The following is a 14,001-nucleotide window of genomic DNA, read 5'->3' on the forward strand; positions in this document are numbered from 1 at the left end:
TTAATTGAAGGCTAATGGCTTTGTTAATTTGTTTGACCAGAGCCAGATCCAAGGATAGAGTCACGTGCCACTTTTGGATTCAATTTTGTACAAATGTTTGGATTTTTGGTGTATAATTATGTATTTAAAAATTAAATTTTGTACATAAAAATTATTAAAATATTTAAAAATTATAAAGTTTGGAAGTATATATTTTATGTATGAAAATTAATCTAAAATTATGAATCAAGCATGGTGTCATTTTAGTATGATTACAAAATTTTAAATGAGATGATTTATTTACTTTAATATTGCATGACCTTTGAAAACAAGATCATACATGTTTATTTTTGTATGAATTTTGAATAAAAATTATTTTTTTTATTTTTAAAAATAAGTTGTGAAAAAATTTGTATGATATTATTATAAAAATAAGTATGATTATTTATGAGAAATTGATCGCAATGGAATTATGAGAAAAATTTTCTAGTTAAATTATGATTTGGATCTAGTCAAAAGGATCGATTGTTGGCCATACATTAGAAATTAATTTTTTCTAGACCTAGCCAGTCAGAGCCGATCGCTGACAGAGCTAGTTCTTTTGAATCTAGCAGAACTAATCTTTTTGGCTTGTTATAGGGTTAATCATGATTGTGTGAATCAGAGCTAGTTTCTTTTGAGCCGAGCCAGTCAGGACTGATTGCTAGTACATACTAATGCATTGCACGTTTATTTTTTAGGAGCTAGTCTCTTTCGGATCTTATCATAGAATTGATTATGGCCGTAGTTATCAAAGACAAAGAAGATTTTTGGATTTTACTGTTATACATGGTATATTTTGAAAAAAAATTATATTATTACATATTACTATTAAATTATTATATTTTAAAAATTAATTATATTTGATCTCTTATAAATATTGCTAACTTACTGAGTCTAGAAAGATCACTTTTTTTTTTGTTTTAGATCTAGAAGATTCTATGAGCCTTGGGATCGATTACACTATAAGATAACAGTATTTTTGCGATCGATTTTGCGATCAAATTTTTTTGATTAAATTTGCAACTGATCTTACAACCGATTCTTGGATAAGTATTAATATAGCAACCAATTTAAAATTGATTGCAAAATCGATTGCTAAATGTTTCATCGGAAGGAGTGCCAACACTTTGCAACCGATTTTACGATTGATTTATTAAATATAAAAATAAATTTAATATTTGAATTATTTATTTCTATTTTTAAATAATTTTATAACTAATTTTTTGGTTGCAAAAAATATGTAATATATCACGATCAAAAAATCAGTTGCAAAGTTTTTAGTTTTTTAAATTATTTTGTGATTGATTTTTTGATCATAATTTTTTAATAATTTTTAATTATTAAATCAGTCACAAAAAAATTTAATTATTTTTAATTTAAAAATATTTATGATCGATTTTTTGGTTACAAAATATTTAAAATTTTGTGACTAAAAAATTGGTCACAAAATTATTGAGTTGTTTTTTTATCTATACATAAGTTTGCGATCGATTTTTTGATCATAAATTTTTTTAATATTTTATAACAAAAAAATCTATCATAAAATATTTTAATCATTTTTAAATTTAAATATATTTATGATTAATTTTTTGATTATAAAATATTAAAAAAATTTATGATCAAAAAATCGATCGTAAAATTTTTGAATTATTTTTTAATTTATAAATAAGTTTGCATTCGATTTTTTGGTTGCAAAATATTAAAAATTTTATGATGGAAAAATCGATCGCAAAATTCATGAGTTATTTTTTAATCTATAACTAAGTTTGTGATCGATTTTTTAGTCACAATTTTTTTAATATTTTGCAACCAAAAAATCAGACACAAAATATTTTATTTTTTTTATTTAAGTATATTTATGATTGATTTTTTGACTGTAAAATATTAAAAAAGTTTTGATCAAAAAATCGATCATAAAATTCTTGAATTATTTTTTAATCATAAATAAGTTTGTGATAGATTTTTCGATTATAAAAAATAAAAAATTTTATGATCAAAAAATTGATCGTAAAATTTTTGATTATTTTTTTTATTCTATAAATAAATTTGGAATCAATTTTTTGATCATAAAATTTTTTAATATTTTACAATTGAAAAATTGATCATCAATTTGAATTCTGAAAAAAATTAATTGGCGTCTTATTTATTCTAAATAAAATTAAATATTTAAAAAAATTTAAAAGTTAATTTTAAATTATATTATATTTAGAGATTGATTTAGCAACTGATAAATCGATTGCTAAATCTTCTTTACATCCCCCTTCTCCTCCTAACCCTAGCCATGCCCGAACCCTCTTTTCTTCTCGTCCCCTCCTCGTCCCACCCGCGATGGTCCCCCATCCCCTCTCCGGCGATCGCATTCCCCCCTCCCCTCCCCCCTCTCGCACTCTCCCTCTCCTTCTCCTCCCAACCCTAGTTGGGCCCGAACCCCCTGTTCTCCTCACCCCCTCTCCGGCCCGCCCGCGACGGCCCCCCTTCCTTCCCCGACGACCGCATTCCCCCTCCCCTCCCACCTCCCGCACTCCCTTTCTCCTTCTCCTCCCCTTCTCCTTCTCCTTCCAACCCTAGCCGCACCCGAATCCCCTCTTCTCCTCGCCCCCTCCCCAGTCCGCCCACGATGGCCCTCCCTCTCCTCCTCGACGATCATATTCCCCCCTCCCCTCTCCTCCCTCGTGGTCCCCTTCTCCTTCTCCTCCCCCTTCTCCTTTCATTGAACCTCTTCCCCTTCTCCTTGCCACCACCTGCTGACGATCTCCACTGTCGTCGTGCTCCCTATTGTCACCAGCATCAGTCTTCACCGATCTCCCTCAGGTGTTTTTTTTCTCTATCCCACACTGTCCAGAGCACGTCGACCTCCTCCCCTTCTCCTTGCCACCACCTACTGTCAATTTTTTTTTGTTTGCCGCAATGATAGAGGCATTGGAGATGATGCCATTGTGGGTTCTGAACTATCCTTATACCTTCGTGCAGTCGGTCCACAGAGATGACTGTGAGCTGTAAGAAATGGACAAAAAACGCCCTTTGGTCCATAGTGGATCGCAAAAAATTGAGGAAAACCGATCGTTGGCCCATGCCTCCCTCCATAGATCCCGCCAGCCTCACTGGCATGGTAGACTGCGGTACACCATGCATTAGGCCCCCCGTTAGGGCTGTCAAAATGGGCTTGGCCTACAGGGCCGGCCCAGTCCAATCCTGTAAATAGGGTGGGCTGGACTGTCATATTAATAACCCAAATAACAATCCAGTTTTTTGGCCCGCCCCACATCAGCCCAAGGGCTAAGATGGGTTGGACTGGGCTAGCCTGATTGGGCCAAGAAAACTAAAAAAAATCTTTAAAAAAATTTTTATATTTATTTTTTTCAATTTTCATTATTCGTCGCTACCGCAGGCCCACAGGATGATCGTCGGTTCCTCTCCTATTGACTCTCGACAGTTGATCTCTGTCTCACGCCCCATCCAACCGTCGGCATCCGGACTCTCAGATCCCCCCTCCTCCTCCTCATCGTTGCCGACATCATTGCCTCTAAGTTCGATCATGAATTAAGATACGCCCCCTCCTCTTTTTTGCCGACGAATGCCCCATCCAACCTCCGGGCTCTCAGAAGTTAAATCCCCCTCCTTCTCCTCCTCCTCATCGCCGGTGCCGCTATCTCTAAGTCAGATGTGACCGCAGTGATGCCCTCCCATACTTGATTTCTTTGCCTAGTGCCTCCCCTCTTGGCTCTTCTCCTTCCTCCTCATCGTCGGCACCGTTGTCTTGGAGTCCGATTACAAGGTACGCCGTATGCCCCCTCCTCTCTTCTGCTTCAGGCTCTTCGATCTGATCGCAGCATCGACGATGCTCGATCTTTGCCTCCCCTCAGACTCTCTCGGTCTCTCTCCAGGCTCCGCTCCAGGTTCTTTCTCCCAGACTGTACTAATTTTTTTTTTTAATATTTTGATGGGCTAGCCCGACCTAGCCCACGGTCCTTAAGGGGCTGGGCCGGGCCAGCTATATGCTGTCTCATTTTTTAGCTGGGCTTAATCCGGCTTTGCCCATCAAATTTTAGACCCTTGTTGACTGGGCCAGGCTGGGTTGGGCCTGCCCATTTTGATAGCTCTACGTCCCGCATGTGTCCGGCCCAGACACGTGCCCCACAAAAAATAAAAATAAAAATAATATAATATAAAAATAATATAAAAATATAAAATATAAAATAAAAATTGGAGATTGATTTTGCAATTGAATTTTATTTTAATAATTTTTAATAAATTTAGCTATCGATCTTGTAACTGATTTTGAAAATTAAAATATTATAAAAAATAAATTGTGACTGATTTTGTGATCGATTTTTTAAATAAAAAATATTTTAAAAACTTAGCAATTTATGATTTTGTGATCTATTTTAAAAATCAGTCATAATTTATTTTAAAAAATAAATTGCTACTGATTTTGTGGCCATCGTATAATAGTGCAAGTCTTTTTATGAGAAAAGGAAGATTAATGCGCATTAAAGTGCAAAATTTTGAAGAATATGAGTCAATTTATTTTTTAAAGTGTACCCACGGACCACACCTGCTCCATGATAGCGAGACAAGGGGAATTAGGGAATCACATTCATAAACAAGCCTGGGAGACGTTTGTGTTTTTAGCTCCCTCAAAAAAAAGGTTGGCAAGCCACCACTGATTTCACTGAATTAATGAAAAGAGGAGAGTAGAAAATTTAGCTGGAGGTTCGGAATGAATGATCTTTTCCCATGATATTAACCACTGGATCATGTCTGATAAAGATCTCAAAGCACTCCAAACTCTCTCCTTTATTTGCCTAGATAGATCTTGTAGTAGCTATCATGCAATCCAATGACGCATATTATGAAAAAAAAAAAAAAAATTATTTTATTTTATTTTATTTTTGCATGGTAGATACAACTCGAACCGGAGGCCCATAAGAGTGTCAAAACTTTAAATTTGAAAAAAAATGCAGAAATCACGACATAGCTTTACCTCTGTCACGCTCTACGCTCATCCTGAAACCAAAACGGCGCACCTTCCAGCCAAGCTAAAACAACGCGCTTTCCTGCCACCACACTTGGGAGAAAAACAAGAAGCAGAGATATCCACTTACACATGGTTTCGAATCATGCAGCATGGGAGACCAATTAAAATCTACAGATCACATGCTCACGTCAGGCCTAATACTTTGTATCTTGGTCCAGTTTTAGCCTTCCTTTTCTGCTCCCTTAAACATCTCTCAGGAAAACAAAGCTTCTTCCTCGGTGGGAATGCTGCTCCACTTGCTCGCTCAGTTACAAAAGAATCAATGCTCCGCAAAACCACTAGGGACGTATGCTTTGCTGTCACCCATAGTTTCAAATCTCGATGGGACATCCTATAGGCTTGGGATGAGATACCATTCCAAGCATTGGAATGGGACCATCCTACCATTATCTTAGTATCCTGATCGGCATGTTCATCTCTCATTTTAAATATCGGGATGGGGCAAGACAACAGCACATTTTCTCTCATGAAAAAATCAAGATAGTCCTTATCATACGAGATTCGAAACCTTGCTTTCTTGTGACGATGTTCCTCTGTGTACCTCTTGAGCCATACCCTCCGACAAAGAGATAAGCAATCCTGGCCAATTTGATCCTGATAGATATGGAATGCTATTATGACACGATGTGCATTGTGGAAGAGCTCCGACATCTTGTTAATCAAAACCAACCATTTTAGTAGCATGAATCAATCTCCATGGTCAAAGAGTCTATATTATCAGATTTCTCGGTCTGTATCTAGTGAACATGCTTGGTTTTAAAGTGATTTAATAAATTTTGATCCATTGATTTCATATTGGTTCCTAATTAATTAAGAATTTCAGCCCACATTATATATCTATCAGAGTAAATATGCTCAAGTGTTTACCTCTGATGTTTTCAATATAAGAGTCTCAGTTCTATATTGATCCGGGAACAAGACTAGGTCTGTATGCATTATCTGGTCATGGACCCAACATAGATCAAAATCCATGGTCTAGATGGACAAAGTAGCAGCTGCACTTGGAAAAGCCCCAGTTTGCTCCACCTCCACAGGCCTGCATGGGTGCACCGGCAAGACCCTCACCTCCCAGGAGTGAGCTCATTGGCAAAACTTGACCAGTATGAAGTGCCTTACTTCCCTAAACTAATATGATCAAGTTAAATTGCTTATTTACAATCAAATATGACACATGTGACATATGTGATAGGATATAATATAAGAAAATGCCGAGCTTCATAAATTGATTCCTCTGGGGCTTGGGTTGTATAGCAGAATAGACATGACCCATGGCTGCTCAAGCAACAACTACCAGCCTTCTTGATAGGGTTGCCCAACAAATTGGCCCATTAGCCTATTTTGAATTAGAGTACTCTGGGCCTAGAAAATGATTTTTCCATATCAGCATTATAGCCCATGTTTGAGCTTAAGACTTATGGTTGAGCTTTACTTCGGTATTGCTAGGATTTAAGTTTCCTCACGTGGACAGACATTGTACAAGGCCGTTCGAATCGGAAAAGAGGTTTTATTGATAAAAAGGCTCATCGTGTGTGCGTGTGTTTTTTTTTTTCCGATATAAACGGGTGCTCACAATACTCAAATATAGGTACACCATAGAAAATCAGAAAATAAAATATCATATGCAGGACATGTGGACACATCTGATCCTATCGCCAACCAATATGCTTAGCGACAAAGGAAGCGACCTAATCGACGACACTGTTTGCCTTCCGAAAAACATGCTGAATAGACATGACAATGAAGTCATGCAGGAAAATCTATATCTCGAAGGAACGGATGGGCCTCAAAGCTCTGTGTCGTGTCAGATCTACAGTGATAGAATCTCCCTCAATGAGGATTTTCTCTATCTGAAACTTCTACTTAACATAGATAATGCCTGTCCAAATAGTTTGAAACTCAGCTTTCAGGATGTAAGGCTCAAAGATATGTGAGCCCCTGATTGTCAGCAGCCTAGCATTCGGATCTTGGATAACAAACCCAGCACCACCCTTGCCCTTGCCAGTGCTACCATCGAAGTTAACCTTGATATATCCCAAAGAAGAGGGCTCCCAGAAAATGAATAGAATTCGCCGGATTGCTGTAGAAGCAGCATGAGAGCTCTAGGATTTAGAGGTATCAAGGATCTGACCGGTAGCATCAAAACAACTATACTTAGTATAGAAATTCATCAAATCATTTGTTAAACAAGCGGTTGTATCTTTCTGTTGTCTAGCCTTCTTTTTTAATAAGATGGATCATTCATACAGTTTTTGTGTAAATACATCTAAAAGAGTCAAAAAACAAAATATTGTTGAGTGGCCTTGGGATCTCACCTGCATCCGTCTAGAGTGATGGACCGGAGTGCTCCACAATATAAACGTTGCCATCCAGTCAGCACTGAGTTCACCTCCCAGAAGGTATGTCTAATGGTGATGCTTGCACAATCGATCAATAAGGTTGCTATATCCCAAAGAAGAGGATGGATGGCGTCACCTAGTACACACCCTCGAATTTAAGTCACAACTATGGCGAAGTTATTCTTAATAATTGAATGGTAGGTCCGAAGTGTCTAACGAGCATAAGTGATCCCAACCCATATAGCCCGAAGCTCCATATCTAGGACCAAGGGCTTATAGAGATAAGTGCCCCTGGCCACAACCAGCCTAGATGTCGGGTCATGAATCTCAATTTCAGTACCTCCATGTTTGCCCTCGATGTCATCGTCAAAGTTGACCTTAAGATGTATCGGAAGAGGAAGCTCCTAAGTGATGAAAACCTCATGGATCGCTACATGAGCAGGATCGGAATCTCAAGTTTCTGACAATCTTAAAGACACGTCAATCATCTTAGCAGCCAAAGATAGAGCTCTCTCCAGAATAAATCTTGTCGAACATGTCTTCACCTCAAACACCAGGCTATTCTTGGCCAGTCAAATCTAATTGGCAATGCAAGCAACTTTGATGCTGTTCATCCACAATGCAGCTGCCCCCGTACACCATCTTAGTAGGTCCAAGAAGGCCTGGATTGGAGCCCTAGTCTGAGAGGCCAAGCTATGCATCCTTGCCAGATGCCACACCTGCAATGCTCTTGGATACAAAAAGAGCACGTGTTTAAGAGTCTCATCGTCCATATCACAAATCAGACAAATAGGTTGCAGATGTATTCCTCTCTTCCTCAGGAGAGATCTGATCGGAAGTCTTTTCCAAATGACTTTCTAGATAAAGAGACATCTTCGGATGCACGCTAGTCCTCCAAATCCATTTAATATCCAGACAGCCGATAGGCTCCCTCTGATATAGATGATAGAGATCGGCAGTTATCGCCCTCGAGAAGCAGGAGGACCTCAAGACTCTGACATCTTGAGTACTGCAAATTGGAATCGACAGTGAGTGTACTCGCTCAATCAAGGGCTCACTAAATAAATAGGTAATTGTCCTCGCATCCTAGCTTCCACCATCCCGAGTGAACAGCTCACACATTCTTATCGAGCCTCCAACCTCCATGTTGATGAAAATTAGTCATTGACTCAATGGCAGATCAGCGATCCATGGATTCAACAATACGCTCACGTAATAGCCATCCCCCACGAGTCATCTTGTCTGGAAAAAAAATTTCGGAAGCTGTACATAAATCTCTTTCTACAGAAAAAAGCAGCTCTGAGATACATGAATTTCTTCTCGCAGACACACGAGCTCCTAGACACCATTTAGCCCTTTGCCAAGGTTACAGGATTCTAGCAACTTTATAAGGATTAAAAATAAAAAGAAACAACGAATCTTTTAAAGCAAGCCTTATCACTCAGAACTATGCCACCAGAGACCCAGAAGTTAATCTTATAAAACGATGCAGTCCCTTTAGAACCTTTCCTTATAAGCAATGGATAAATACGTGCAAGCACAATACACTGATCATACCCAAAAGATGTTACCCAGATGATGTGTAATCTTTCCATTGCTATCTTCTCTATTGGCGTTCGCAGGTAACGTAAAAATTTTGGGAGATCTGCATAGCTACTAAAGTTTTCTTCCTCGAATCGGGTCTTGCCAAATTAGTAAGATTAAAAGCACTGCAAATCCAAAGCCACTCAAGAGCATTTCTAGTTCCAAATGCCCAGAATTGCAACCGTTCACTGTTATCACACCCAATGGTTCAACCAGTGATGGATTAGTCAGACCAACCACACCATGGGTAGAGTTTCAAGTAGTTATTTTCAAAGCTTTATATATATATAAAGTATGGAATTGTTTACTGAAGTTTTTTTTTTTTTGGTAAAAATTGTTTCCCAAGTTGGAGACCGGTTCAGTGCGTGTGTATGAGCCCGATCTCCCTAGTCTCCACATCAATGCGTCGGAAATCTGGTACCGGTTAACAAAACGCCTTTGAAATTTTGCAACCTTAGCACGGCTACTTCCTAAGTGCAAACACTGTAGGCTCTGACCTCAATATTGGAGGCAAGCTTGTGTCGGTAAAATAAGCGCGTAATAGTTAGGTGCGAATAGATCGAGTCAATGACACGTGTACAAAATGTGGTCTATTATTTTAGATGGAATCAATGACACTCATACAAAACATGGTCTATTATTTACTTAACATAGGTGCAATCTAGTAGTCGGTTGGTACATCAAGCTGATGTCATGTAGCAAGGGAATTGTAGTTTTAGGTGCTGTTTACCAATAACAATTATTAACTCTCAAATGGGTCCTTTTATGTTAAATGTCAAAGTTGACCCTTAAGGTGGCTAAGACGCACATTTGTGGCTGCCGTTCACTTCACTCGGGGTTTGCGCGAAACCAAAGTACCGCACATGGGGCTCGCATGACATGTATGTGATGCCTACGATGCATTTTGTTTCATTGGACGGAGTTTTTTTTTTCCAAGTAGAAGATGGAGTTGTTCATTATTGTGCAATGTTGAAGTGTCGGTACCGTTATTATGCGTGATTTAGGGGTGGTAATTGTATTTGAAGTTGAAAAACCAGCCAAAATCAACGATCTAAATTGAGGAAGGGTAAGCCTCCCTCAAAATATTTTTTTATTGAGCTCGAATTATTTTTAAATTTTCTTTGATAGTTTGCTAGAAAATCATCTACCTAATCTTTTACAGACTAGAGCACCGATAACTTTTGCAATAATCAAAGTATATCTTAGATTAAAATTTCATGTACGGTAATTTATGCTGTCTTATTAGATAAACAATCTTACTCGACCCATTTAGAGTCATAGGAATGGATATTTAATTTTCTAAAAAATAATATTATTTATTATTTATATTATTATTGAGTGCCTGTTTTATTATGTTTAATGTCTTGAAATTTTATTTTGTTTAGTATTGTGGGAGATATTCGAATTTAATGCTACATTTTTTTTATTTGTTTGATTTATATGCTGAAATTAAGAGAGAGAAAGAGAAAGATGATTTTTATAATTTTATATTATCTAATCCATCCCAACCAATCATATCTAATTCTAGATAGGATAGAGCATGATGGACTCAAAAATTTAAGTACACTCACGAGGTGTGTTCAGAGTGCACCGACCCTCCCGAGAGTAGGGGTTAAGAATATGGATATGAAGTTTCAAATTGTGGAGAGAGTGCAGGTAACAGCACCCACTTCATACCGGCCTTGTTGCCATCCCTATAAAATTCTTTGGGGAAGGTAAATGATATATCAAGTATTGCAACTATAACCTAATTAATTGATCCAAAAATGTCTCTTGCTTTGTTTCCTTCCTCTCTCTTTGGATGGAAAGGCATATATCTTTGAAAAGCTCCTGGATAGCAACAGTCCAAGGCATCAGCTTTTATCTTGTTCCACTCTCAAGATGATCGCAAGGCAAGCCATTTATTTTGCTCTTCTTGTCTCCTTATTCCTGTTCTTGTGTCCCCTTCATAGGGCTGAAAACAAGTTGCACCTTCCACTCCAAAGATGATCATATGCTAGGCCATTTCTTTTTCTCTAGAACAAATTTCTTTATAATAATCATCACTTTCTATTCTCTTTCCTATGCAATTAATTTACTAGTGTCCTTAGCTTATCACATTTCTTCTGGACCACTAATTTTTCAACAAGAATTAATTACCACCTCTCCAGTGACTCATACATATACATATACATATATATATATATATATATATATATATATATATATATATATATATATATATGCAAATATTAATTACTTTGTTTTTCTAATGAGACCTTATATTTCCCTTCTACTGAGGGCGGAAAAGGCCTGTCAAGGACAGTTGTTTTAAAGTAGAGGAAAAGACCCACAAAATGCCACTGGTGGTCTGAATATCAAATGAAACATCCCATTTGTAGTACTTCGCTACATTCGAATATTCGATCCATTGGTTGTGACGACACATCTTACGATGGATCCATTTAGAGATAGGCCTGCAAAGGATCGGATCGGATCAGATCTTGAATGATTTTATTTTGATCTGATTTTTTGATCAAATTTTAATATTAAATTTATATCTATCTCAATAAAAATTGGATCGAATTGGATCAGATCCATGGCTGAATTTATTGATCCATCGGATCATTCGGATCGGATCGGGTCTATATATAATCCGGTCCCAATCCATGAAATACGGATCCGATTTGGGTCTAATTCGGATCGGATCGGATCACGGATTTAAAAATCTACATAAAATAAAATTAATGGTCACGTTTACAGCGAAATAGCATGGCCATGTCTATCTTTTCATATAGATATTCTCTCCTCTCCTCTCCTCCCACGTCTTCTCACTTCATCCAATGATAGTGGATATTGTGCACCATCCCTAAGGCAATAGTAATGTACAACAGTAAACAAGTAATTAGATATTTTAATTATGAACAACTGTTGGCATGTTCCCGTTTACTTTGTATTTGTGGAAGGACTTTTAGAGAAGTTCTGAAGTTAGCTGTAAGAATGGTATTTCTTGTGCAGTGCATTAATGATCTTATGACAGTATGACAGCATTAAAGATTTTAGTAAAAAATTTAAGAAAAAATTTGGGTGAGTTATTCTTTTGGCTTAAACCCAAATTCTTATTTAGATGAGACATTCTAACTGAGTTCGGATCTTATATTTGGATCCGGTTCGGATCGGATCAGATCGGATCATATATCTTGAGATCCAAATTAATCTAAAAGTCTCCACGAATCAGATCGGATCCAAATTCAAAAAATCTAGATCCGATCTGGAAAGATGAACGGGTCTAATTTTTGAATCCGATCCAACTACATAAATTTTTTAAATAGATTTGGATCGAATCTAATTAGATCAAATCGGATTGGATCACGGATCAATTTAATCCATTTGCAGCTTTTTTTTTTTTTTTTTTTTTTTTTTTTTTTTTTTTTTTTTTTTTTTAAGAACTCATAGTCTCAAGAAAGGAGAATATCCAGTAATTCTTTTAATTTGCTAATTACGACGGGAGCTCCCTTCCATAACTTTTACAAATCCAACAGCTGGCGAGCCTACAACAATGGATGGTGGATGCTGAACTTGGACCTGGAGGCAGGCCTCTTTCTCTGCCAACTCCCCACTTCATTTATCTCATGCAGTGTCGGCGTGGAAGGAGGGTAGGAAAAGGGGAGTGGAAACAGCCAAAGATTAGGGGGAGATTATCAGAGAGCCGGACGTCCCAACCGACGACTCTTTCTGTGGGGCCCACTCTCGCGAGGCACCAAACCCTGCCCCACGTTTCGCGTGACCACGGGACGGTGGATGTATTAACGGTGGAATCTCTCTCCTTCTTTCTCTTCTCGGGAAATTCCAAACGGATCCTTGAATCACATTTCTCGTGAAATTCTAGCTTATTTGTTCAGACTGAAGCCACAAATCAATCCATCCAAGACTCAGAAGTAAATAGTAAAATAAAATAGCATACAAAATTTCTGAAAGACACTCTCCATCTTTTTGTTGGTAGAAATTTCTAAAGGTCATTCTCCATTTGGTAAGAGGTTATTCAATCTCAAATAATTAATGTGACTAAGTTAGTTGTACTTTCTTATCTTAATTCATTTTTACGAGAATATAAAGATAATTCTAGTTATTATTATCATCTTTTATGATTTATTTTACAATTCCTATAGATATCAAAATATTAAAATTATTTAAAAAATATATTAAAATTGTATAATATAGATAATGGGAGATAAGATGTGAATAGAAAATTACAAGAATAGTAGCAACAACACTAATATGGTAACTCTAATTAAGAAAATAATTAAAATTTGATATGTAATTAGAAGGATCTATTATATTTTTTTAACTATACATGACCTTTTGATGGTTTGTTTACATTAAGATACTTTAAAGATTTTTTTCAAAATTTTATGAACAACTAAATGAATGCAATGCATCGAGATTCTATCACCATACTACTTCAAAATCTAAGTTTCGATATATATAATTAAGAGCAATTTCACTTATGATGTTGGCATGTATTATTAAAGAGCCATTGTGTCACTTGATTATGACCAATTATTTGTTAGGATAGGAACTATGAAAAGTGATCAAGAATTTTTTTATTATTCCATATGATTTGAATTTTTATTAGTGTATTAACAAATTAACATGATTGCCCACTAGTTAAGAAAGAATACAGGATTATAAATCAAATCATTTGGTCTTAGTGACAATAGGTTTGGACCTTCCAATTATGATGAGATGGTTGATGACGACACTGCACCAAAATTTTGATATAGAGAAGTTAAATGTAAACCACCACGAAAACATAAATTATTGGAAGAAAATATTGCATTTTGTCGAGAAGTTATGTAAACTTCACGAGAGATGACATGCCTGAGAAATTACCAAAAAGATTCCACCATCAGAAGGGAAGGTTCCAATGAGAGAACCAAACTACAAAAAAAAAAAAAAAAAAAAAAAACCTCTAAAATACTTGGTGGCCCCCAATCCACCCCATATACGCGCGAATAAAACCAGCCTGTCCAAGAGCTGTCA

The sequence above is a fragment of the Elaeis guineensis genome, chromosome 8 (genome assembly GCF_000442705.2).
Source record: "Elaeis guineensis isolate ETL-2024a chromosome 8, EG11, whole genome shotgun sequence".
Taxonomy (NCBI): Eukaryota; Viridiplantae; Streptophyta; class Magnoliopsida; order Arecales; family Arecaceae; genus Elaeis; species Elaeis guineensis.